Source organism: Myotis davidii, unplaced genomic scaffold (genome assembly GCF_000327345.1).
Source record: "Myotis davidii unplaced genomic scaffold, ASM32734v1 scaffold962, whole genome shotgun sequence".
NCBI lineage: Eukaryota > Metazoa > Chordata > Mammalia > Chiroptera > Vespertilionidae > Myotis > Myotis davidii.
Window position 1 is genome coordinate 1,002,711 of NW_006295559.1, and position 10,007 is coordinate 1,012,717.

Below are 10,007 nucleotides of genomic sequence, written 5' to 3' on the forward strand. Positions count from 1 at the left end.
GGATTCTGTGGCCCCTGTTGCTAATGCATCGCAGTTCAACTTCTTCCTCTGCAGCCTGTACGCTCTCACAGGTGTTTCTGAGAGTACTCCCAATAAACCTCAGGCATATATATAAATCCATCTCAGAGTCACTTCCCAGGAGCCCAACATGGCCGTGTGATTTTTAAAAAGCAGAATTTTCTGGGGTTATCTTCCATGCCTATAGTTAGTATTGCCCACAAACTGGTCTGGAACTACCACCACCACCAATCACCCCGCCCCAACTCTACTTCCAGGAGAAAGAATGTTCTGAAATTATGTATCTTCCTCCCACCTTGCTGGCTCAGCCCAATAAGGGAAAGACAAAGGGTTACATTTACTCATTTTTTAATATTTTGATTGATTTCAGAGAGGAAGGGAGAAGGAGAGGTAGAAACATCAATGAGAGAATCATTGATTGGGGGCCTCCTGCACACCCCCTACTAGAGATTGAGCCGCATGTGCCCCGACCGGGAATTGAACCATGACCTCCTGGTTCATAGGTCGATGCTCCTCCACTGAGCCACTGTGGCCAGGTGACCTTTATAAGTACTTCTTTCTATTTTCTACGTCTGGTCTGGGCCAATTCCACAAAAATGGAAATCAACTTTTTCTCTTTCTTTGTGGTCATAAGAATATAATAATCATAGCGACCACTCTGAAAAAATGTGCTGAGCCCTTGCTTATTTTCTGCTTCAGTAATCTTCGCTGAACAGCAATCCTGTTCTACATTAATAATATTTGTTTTACTTGGGGGCCCTAAAATTCTTTATCTAATATTCATTGTGCACCTGGTCTCATCTTTACTTTTCTGTAGCTGTTTATGAAAACAAGCTGGCTCAAGAGATCATGGGCTGAAAAGAAACAACATAATTCTAACATTTTTAGAGTTTTTCTGTGAAGCAAAATAAACACTGTGAGGCCCATTTCTCCAAAGGCTCTCTTCCTACATGACAGAATCCTAGATAATATAAGCTTATGAAATGATTGCCTCAAGTTCCTCACTGAATTCTGCAGTACTATGGTAATAGAAAGTCTTAAAAGAAAATATTGGGTGTTCTTAGTGCCATATCATGAGCAGGTCTGCTAAAACATCAAGGACACGTGCAACCATCTCATTTCTGTCTATAAACTGCTATCAGCTAGGCTAAATATTGATTAATCAAAACTCCCAGGATTAGAAACCAAGTATAGAAAAAGAGACAAAAGTCCCACCTCTCCCCTCCAATTTTTCAACTGTTTATTATTGGATTTAAAATTTATTTCAAGGATATATATACACTAGTTTGATCAGCTACTAATAAATTTTGGTATCCCTTTATTTTTTGTACTCTGTGTTCAATACTTAGCTTTGGAAGTTTTGCCAAGTTCTTCATCTTCCATCATGCTTGATATAAGTTGCCCTTTTAGCTTTCTTTCTGTGGGTATGTTTTGTAGGACTCTTCTGTTTTAGGTTTTTGGTGGGTTGTTTTTTTTTTTCATAACTGTGCTGCTTACATCCCACAACATGACCTTCCCATAATTCCCTCCAGTAAACAAGATTCTAGCAGAAAGCAGACCTGGGACATCCCCAAAGTGTGACTCTTACATCCCAGTTCCTGTTCACATGACTCCCATCACCATCTTCTTCACCATAACTAAAAATATTGCCACGTGATGCCACAGACACAGAATGGGCTAGAGTAGGGTTTAAAGCTGACCAATCCCAGTGAATTCTTTGTATCTGTGTCTTCAATGATGCTGAGACAGGCAAAACTACAATTACATAGAATCACTCAATTAAATTTGCACTTTTTGCAATCTACAGTAGGTCAGTTCCAAAACTCTGCAAGGACTGTAGGGAATCAAATAAGAACACCCAAATGTAATGGCAGTCCAAATGTAAATCCTTTCCTGGCAAAGATTCCCACAGCAAAATAGAATCCAGTTTTCTTGAGAATGAAGGAACTCTGGTATGGGAGAACACAATTTCTCTAAAGGCCAACGTGCTGTCTTTGGAGACATACTACAGCCCCCAAAAAAAGAAAAAACAAAGAGCATGTATTCTCTGTCCTTAAGAACCAAGATCTTATGACCATCCATTATACCAGCGTGGCCTTGCCAAATCCTCCAAAGAAGCTACTGACAGAGATTTCGAGAGAATTCACAACCCCAAGAATATGCAGTTTTCAAGGATTTTATTCTAAACATTTGAGAATGCCATGCTGCTATTGCTTTCATTTTCCCAGGAAAAAATATTATAGAGTATGAATAATGATCAATATTCTTAAGAATGTCTATGAATGTCAAAAGGGGTGTAGAATCATAGAATTCAGCATTCCCAGAGCCCGTTTATCCACAAAACTAAACAGTGTTGCCTTGTAAGGATAAGTTTTCTTTTTTTCTTGTTCTCGAAAGTAGGTGGCCGACTACATGATAGATTTCAGAAGCATCAGGAAGTCTCCCTTTCCCCAAACATCTTTTTTTCTTTATTACTATGATTTCTTAAATAGGAAAACAACATTAATTTTAAAAATAACTAAAGAGTAAGTAGGAAAACAAATATCTTTTGAGCTCAACTATATGCCAGAACTAGAACTGGAACACTTTCATAAATTACCTCATTTAATTTGTTAAGAGTAACAAATGTCAAGTGATTTGGACACAGTTTCTGAGGCTTCCAGCATCTCATTCCTTTATTCATTCATTTATTCAACAGTGTTTATTTAACAATTCCTCTGAACTAGGGATCATGTAAGATGAACTCAGAAGTGGGGATAAATCACAAGGATCAGAGTGCAAAATATCATTAATTTAGCCAATAATGCTAGCTCCCTCTGAAGTTTAGTCAGAACACTATGTAGAGAATAATCAATAGGTAGAAAGAAAATTTAGTAAAAAAAAAAAAAAAAAAAAAGCAATGATAAACAATGATATCATGAGATGAAGTGTTTGAGCCAGACAAGAAAGTATTGCTATTTCCAGCTGGATTCTCAGTCCCATTCACATCATAGTCTTACTGTACTGCTCCCTTTCTATATGATGATCTGATAATTGTCTCTATTTATAACAAACTCAAAATCAGAATTAACAAAATGCATTAAAGACAGAATTTCCTATTTCTACGTTAGATGAAAAACATGATATTAAAAATGTAAATGATTTGCCTAAGATCATACAACTGGGAATGTTGCAATATTGAAATGTTAACACCACCCTAGTAGAAAGTACCCGATACATGCTGCCTCTTTAAGAGTACAAAACCAACATGCCTTGAATAAAGAAAGTAACTCAAAAGTTACCAAGTAAAGGACTGATATCCTAACTTTCGGTGAGTACTGAGTTTGATAGTGGGAAGGAAACAACAGGAAGTGTTGACCATATACAGTAATTTTTCTCAATTCCCAAATTTGCTTCTCACTATACTAAAAACTATGGTTTCATATTCTTGCTTGAAGGTGAATGATCTATAGGTTGTGAGGTTTTGAGTCCACACAGAGTTCTGGGATCTTAATGGAACATTTTTGTAATGAAAGAACAACTTCCATTGCAATTAATTGCATTTTTAACCAATTGATTCTGCAGTGACAAATCTAGTCAAGAAGTCCAGTAGCCATCTGTTCTGATATGATATTTCTGCAGAAAAGTCATCTTTTCTTAGAGAATCTTAGAGCTGGGAGTCACTTTAAAGATCATTTAATTTAGCTCTTTGGAGAGCAGTGTTCAATAGATTCTGTGAGATTTACTGAGAAGCGTTAGGTTTTTTTCTGAAGTTATTGATTAGACCCAGAATGAACACAGTTGAAACTGCATAACAACCTCAAAACTTAGTGGCTTAAAACATCAACTTATCTTCCATGGTTCTCTGAATTGACCTGGCTCAGTTTTGCAGTTCTTGCTTGGGATTTTTCACACGCTTTGTCAAATAGCAGCTGAAGCTGGAGAAGTCTGAAAGTTCAACTGACTCACAGTCCATGGCAGCTGTTGGCTGGAAGGGTAATTGAGTTTCTGATTAGAGAAATGGGCACATGTCTTCGACATGCAGTATAGCCTTCTGACTGCATGGTGCTTGAGTCCCAGAGAGGGAGCACCGATGAGTAAGCCTTCCAGAGACACAGGGAAGAAGTTTCAAGGTATTATGATTTGACCTGGTACATCCCAGAACATTGAATCACCACCATCTGTTGTTCAAGTAAGTCACTAAACCCATACTACATCCGTGAGAAGTGCAATTATATTCTACCTTTAATGTGAAAGGCAACCAACATGTGCACGTGAGAAGGAAAGAAATTGTTGGTGGACATCTTTGAAGAATATCGACCAAACATCTTTCCTTTGTATAGAGTTAGATTAGACAAAGTTTTATTTGGCAGTTTTACTGTCTTGAGTTTTCTCCTTTTTATCCCTCCTGTGAGCATTGAAAGGTATGTTTTTGGATAGAAAATAATAGATCAAGAATAGTTTTATTGCTTGATTGACATTGTTCAAGTAATATCAGTTCTGGACCTAATCAATAATTAGATTAATTAAAATGAGCTTAATTCTTCTCACTGAATCTGATAGCATCTACTGAGTTCTTTTCTCTAAAGAGCTCAAGTAAATGGTCTTGAAAATCCTTTACAATTAAAAAATACTGTAACATAGGATGATTTTCTGCAGAAATACCTGCCTCTACCTAGTCAACATCAGATCATTAAATAGAAAAAAAATGTCATTATTAGAAGTTTCATCACATTTCTTGATAAATAACTAACTCATTATATAATGAAATTGCATTGTAGGAAATCAGATTTTGAATGAAGAAGTAGAGAATTTCTACTATCATTCCATCAGTATTGTCATTTAGTATATATCTGCCTGAGTTTTCACTGCCTTCAACAGGACATGAAATGTAGTTACCACTCAGTAAATGTGTCTTGAATCTTAAATGTTTGAAAGAATGCATGAGTGCACGACACCACTAGCACGTCTAAAATAGCACAAGGATGCTATTTCCACAACTCCCAGGAAATGAATGCAAATAGATAATACTAACGTATATGAAATTTATGTGGCATAGTGCAACTAGATTTATAATTTCCGATCTCTCATGCTCATAATCCAGGCCCCAGGAACCATTTTTCCATTGTGTCCCAAAGATTCAACAAAAATCCGAATGCCTTGAGTTGAGTAATGAAGTTACAGACTCAGTAGGTAATGAAAAATCAAATCTCTGATATAAATCTTTCAAAGATCTGTCTAAGATATGATTTCCATTTTGATCCTGTTTCTGGACAGAAAAATCAGCCCCTGTCTGTATCTGCAAGGAAGCAGATGCAAAGGCCACGTCACTTGAGTTGGTTCAATGCCCTGGCATGTGTGCTTCCAAGCTGATTATGACTGTTCCGGGTAACAGGCATGGTGGTTCCAGCTCATGTCCACACGGCCTGGAGGCCCATGTGCTCCGACACTTTTTGAAACAGTGTTGCTAAAATCCCAACACTGCTTCTCCTAAGAAACTGCAATGGATGCAGATATGAGAGCACAACTTCAAATATGGTAGCCTGGGAACAAGCGCACTGCTACCTATTGTCAGAATCAGAGTGGTTTGGCTTTGCTCCAAGCTGTGCCCTTCACACACACCAATATTGTTATAGAGAAGCTTTGTAAACAGAGAAGTAGACAAGTTCCTTAGGTGATAGATCTTTTCTCCCTTCCTGTATAAGAAAATCCCTGCAACAAGTAATGTGTTGTTTTTTTTAAATATCAATGTGCCTTTTTATCTTTGTGTTTTCTTATTTATGACTTTTCATTTACGCCTCACCCAGTGGTATGCGTCCGACAGCAATTACAATGTGACCGCAAACAATTAAGATTTGGCTTCTCCTATCTCAGTTGAATTTTAAAGTCTACATCAATGGTGAAGACTGGAATTATCTTTAAAAGAGGGGGTTGTGTTCATTTTCTTATCATCTTTCTTTCATTTGAAATATGAAGAGGTAATTCTTACAATTTGATCACAGAATTTTACAAAATAGAATTCTTTCCCAATCAGGAAGAAAAAAAACGTAGTGGAAGTTCTGCCCAGTTCTGACAGATTGAGAAGAGTGAAAGAGGAGAGAGAGTTAAGGGAATGAGAAACTTGCCCAAACCTTGCCTGTCCAGGCCAAAATTATAAAGAAAAAAATGAAGTATATGTGTTGGGAGGAAGGGAATCCTCAGAGTAGACAGGCCTCTATTTCACTACTTATTTGGACTCAAGGAAAAGAAAGGTATCCCTATAACTTTATAAGAAAATTCCAAAAGAGTCAGCCAACAGGGAGCAATGACATGGTCAGATAAAGAGGGAAATTAGTGCTCAAGAGCTGCCATTAGCTCCAAAGTGACAGAAATAATCAAAAGGTCATGCATGTCACCTATGAGTGGGGGAGTGTGGTAGACAGCTTCTAAGGTGGGTCCTGTGATACCCACTTCTTGGTATGCATATCCTGGTAGAATCTCCTCCTTTTGGGTAACTTGAATCTAACCAAGAGAATGGAGTAATCCTAAGGGAATGGCACATCTGTGATTAGGTGTCTAACACTGTGATTTCTGTCTTGCTAACGGACTCTCTCTGTTGCTTTCTCAGTTTGCACACTTTACCGAAGAGGCTAACTTAGCTGTAATGAGGAAGCTAAAGGTAGCTGTAGCTATCTGCCTAGGTTGCAACACCAGAATACCAGAGATTGAGTGTCTTAAGTAACAGAAAATTATTTTCTTACAGTTCTGGAGACTGGAGGTCTAAGTTCTAGGTGCCTTCAGGGTTGGTTTCTGGCGAGACCTCTCTCCTTGTGTTGCAGATGGTCACCATCTCACTGTGTTCTCACATGGTCTTCCTCTGTGCACATGTGGGGGGAGAGGAGGAAAGAAAAAGAGAGAGAGAGATCTTTGGTGTCTCTTTCTCTTCTTATAAGGAAACCAGTCTTATTAGATTGGAGATCCACCACAATTACCTCCTTTAACCTTAATTATTTTCTTAAAAGCCCCATCTCCAAGTGCATACTGGGGATTTGGGCTTCAATATATGAATTGGGAGTAAGGGCACAATTCAGCCTATAACAGTAGCCTCTGGGCAAAAGCCAGCGAGGATCTGAGGTCATCAGTCCAATAGCTAATAAAGATCTAAATGCTGCCAACAACCAATGTGTGGCCTCAGACGCAGATCCTTTCCGAGGTGAGAAAGCAGACCCTGGGCCACCACCTTGATTACAGACTCAAGAGTAACCGTGAAGCAGAGGATAGAGGTCAGTCATGCCAAGACTCTTGAGCAACAGAAACTGCAAGATGATAAATTTGTATTGTTTTAAACCACTCAGTTTTGTGCTAATTTGTTAGGCAGCAATAGATGGCTAATATAGGGCAGTAGATGTTCTGAGAGCCAGCAGCTCACCTGCTGAGGCCAGGAATCAGGCAACTATATAGCACAGGAATAGTGGTGTCGGTGAGAGGAAACCACCTCTCCCTCCTCAGTGTGTTATGAAAGCAGAGAAGTTTAAGTGCAGTTGAGAAAGTGGGTTCAGCCCCGCTGGTGTGGCTCAGCGGTTGAGCATCCACCTATGAACCAGGAGGTGACGGTTTGATTCCTGGTCAGGGACATGCCCAGGTTGGGGGCTCAATCCCCAGTCGGGGGTGTGCAGGAAGCAGCCTATCAATATTACTCTCTCATAGATGTTCCTATCTTTCTCTCCCTCTCCCTTCCTTTCTCTCTAAAAAAAATCAATAAAAACATATTTTTTAAAAAGAGCATGGGTTCTAAAGTCAGACAAATTTGAGCTCTTCTCCCTCTGAACCTTACCAGCAGTGTACATGCAAAGTGGTGAGTGAAAAACACAGTGGCTTAATATCACAAATGAGTATTCCAAATGTGCTGAGAAATAAATGACATACCAAGAATAAACTATTTAGCATATAAAAAGTGTTTGATTGACATTAGCTATTATTGTTAAGATACAACTAGGGAGGGAGAGTAGGCCTGGTGCTTACAACACATATTGAGTTTATGTGCCAAGAAATTTGCTATGCTGTACGTATAATATGCTATGTAAAACTCTAGTATATAAAGTAGATATGGTCTTGCATCCTCTACATGATGACTCTGCAGCCACTGCACAATTCTCCTAAATGGTTACTATTAGCCTCATTTTTGGAACAGGTATTACAATTTCAGAAATTGTAAGTAATTGACTACAGTCATATGGATCCCGTGGGAATTTGGATCTAGGATTATGGGTCTTGGGAACCTTGGCCCTTTTTGTTGTATCATGTCTGAAAAATGATGATAAAACCCTACCAAACAACAACAACAGAATCTGTGGAGGTTACTCAGTACACTGCAGAGCTGTGTGCCAACCTCTTGCAAAACAGAAAATATAATGACAATAGGACACTCGATGGTTCAGACTGTTTTCAATTTGGATTGAATCCTTTTTGCTTTCATTTTGGCTAATGTGATGGCCACATGAGAAAGAGATTATCATTGGCTGATTTAAAATGACTTTATTCAATTTATTCAATTTACTTCACAAAAGAGAGAAGTAGGTTAATATTTCCCATCACTTATGAACAAAATAGGGTCATCAACCTTTGCATTGCATTGATTTGATTTTTGTTCACATCTTTCTCACATACTCTGTTAGTTGCAGCTGGATAATTTCTGCTTCCTGAAGCTGATCAAACGTACATTGGGGAAGATGCTTTCTGAGGCAGAAATCAGAAACATGAAACCTTTTTCTTTCATATTAATAAGACCAGAAGTGGCTACTGAAATTGGCATGCTAACCTTCCATTTCCATGCACCCTAGGGAACAAACCACACAGCTATGTGTATATGCTTCTTAGGCTTTCTCAATATGCTCTAAAGGTTGCATCTGGAAAATACAATGGTCAGGTTCTATAAGAACATCAGTGAACTGTCAGGCACATCCCACAAAGATGACAGGAAGACAAAAAAAAAAAAAAAAAAAAAAACGAGACCAGGGAGAAAAACACTAGATAAATAATGTCAGAGCCAAACGTGTTAAATAAGAAGAAGCTAGGAGCGAACAAGGAAAATGACAAACTATCCCAGTGAAGACACTTTCCGATGCTGTGTTTCTATTAAAGGCAGAAAATTGCCTGCTGAAATGACTACCCAAAAAAGGAGATGAAAGAATTTCAAGGGATGCTTTGTTCTTCCCAGTCATTTGTTATCACTCCAAAATTCCAGTAAATATATTCAAGGATCTATTGGCCATGAATTCAGCCTTTAGATCCCTTGGGGGGTGGGAGGGTATTTGACATACAAAGTGATCAATTACGGTGAATGAAAAGCAGAGTGGCCTCAGCAATTCTCCGGTGCTCTGCTGGTTTCTTTCAGTCTTTCCAGGTTTAGCTGTTGTGGTGGGGCTTTTTCTTTGGGGTAGTTTTTTTGTTTTGTTTTTTTCCACTCTGCATCTTTTCTCTTTTCTTGTTCTTTATTGAGTTTAATTACAGTTATTGTTCATGGGCTATTGAGCTTAAAAATCATTTGTTGTCTTGTATATTTACCCTGTACTTGATTCATTCACAGCTGTTCATCACTGCCATGCCGTTCAGACTGGGGAGTGAAATCGCTTATCTCCACAGAGCAAAGAAAGCAGTTTCATTTATTCAAGGTCTGTAAAGAGAGAATAATAAAACTATTACAGTGGTAATTGTTCCATTCAATTTATTTAAATTTTCTTTTATGTACCAATAGTATGGCATATTTTTTATGACACCCCATTAACGATGGTCAGCAATTCCTGGAGATAGCGGGAAGAATGAAGCTGCACTTTTTCTAAAAGAGTGGGTCTACATCTGTTGGCCTCCTGTGGAGATATATTGGCATCTCTGCCTCAGCACTGATATCAATGGACTAGCTGCACCCTGTAGGCATAATGTGAATCATATCAAATAAGCTTTCTTGCCTTAAGAATTTTGCTGGAGCCCTGGCTGTTGTGTCTCAGTTAGTTGTGCATGACCCCATGCACCAA

At 38.5% G+C, this 10,007-nt stretch overlaps 1 long non-coding RNA gene across 1 annotated transcript in view; it reads right to left on the reverse strand.

The window, feature by feature from the left end:
* LOC107184152 overlaps nucleotides 1-9,643 on the reverse strand; it is a 10,139-nt gene extending 496 nt beyond the window's left edge. Inside the window, exons 1-3 of the long non-coding RNA XR_001514971.1 lie at nucleotides 9,312-9,643; nucleotides 6,738-6,853; nucleotides 2,080-2,085 (exon numbers count right to left, since the gene is read on the reverse strand). This is a non-coding gene — a long non-coding RNA (uncharacterized LOC107184152). The remainder of the gene's footprint in view (nucleotides 1-2,079; nucleotides 2,086-6,737; nucleotides 6,854-9,311) is intronic.
* Between the last annotated feature and the right edge of the window lie 364 nt (nucleotides 9,644-10,007).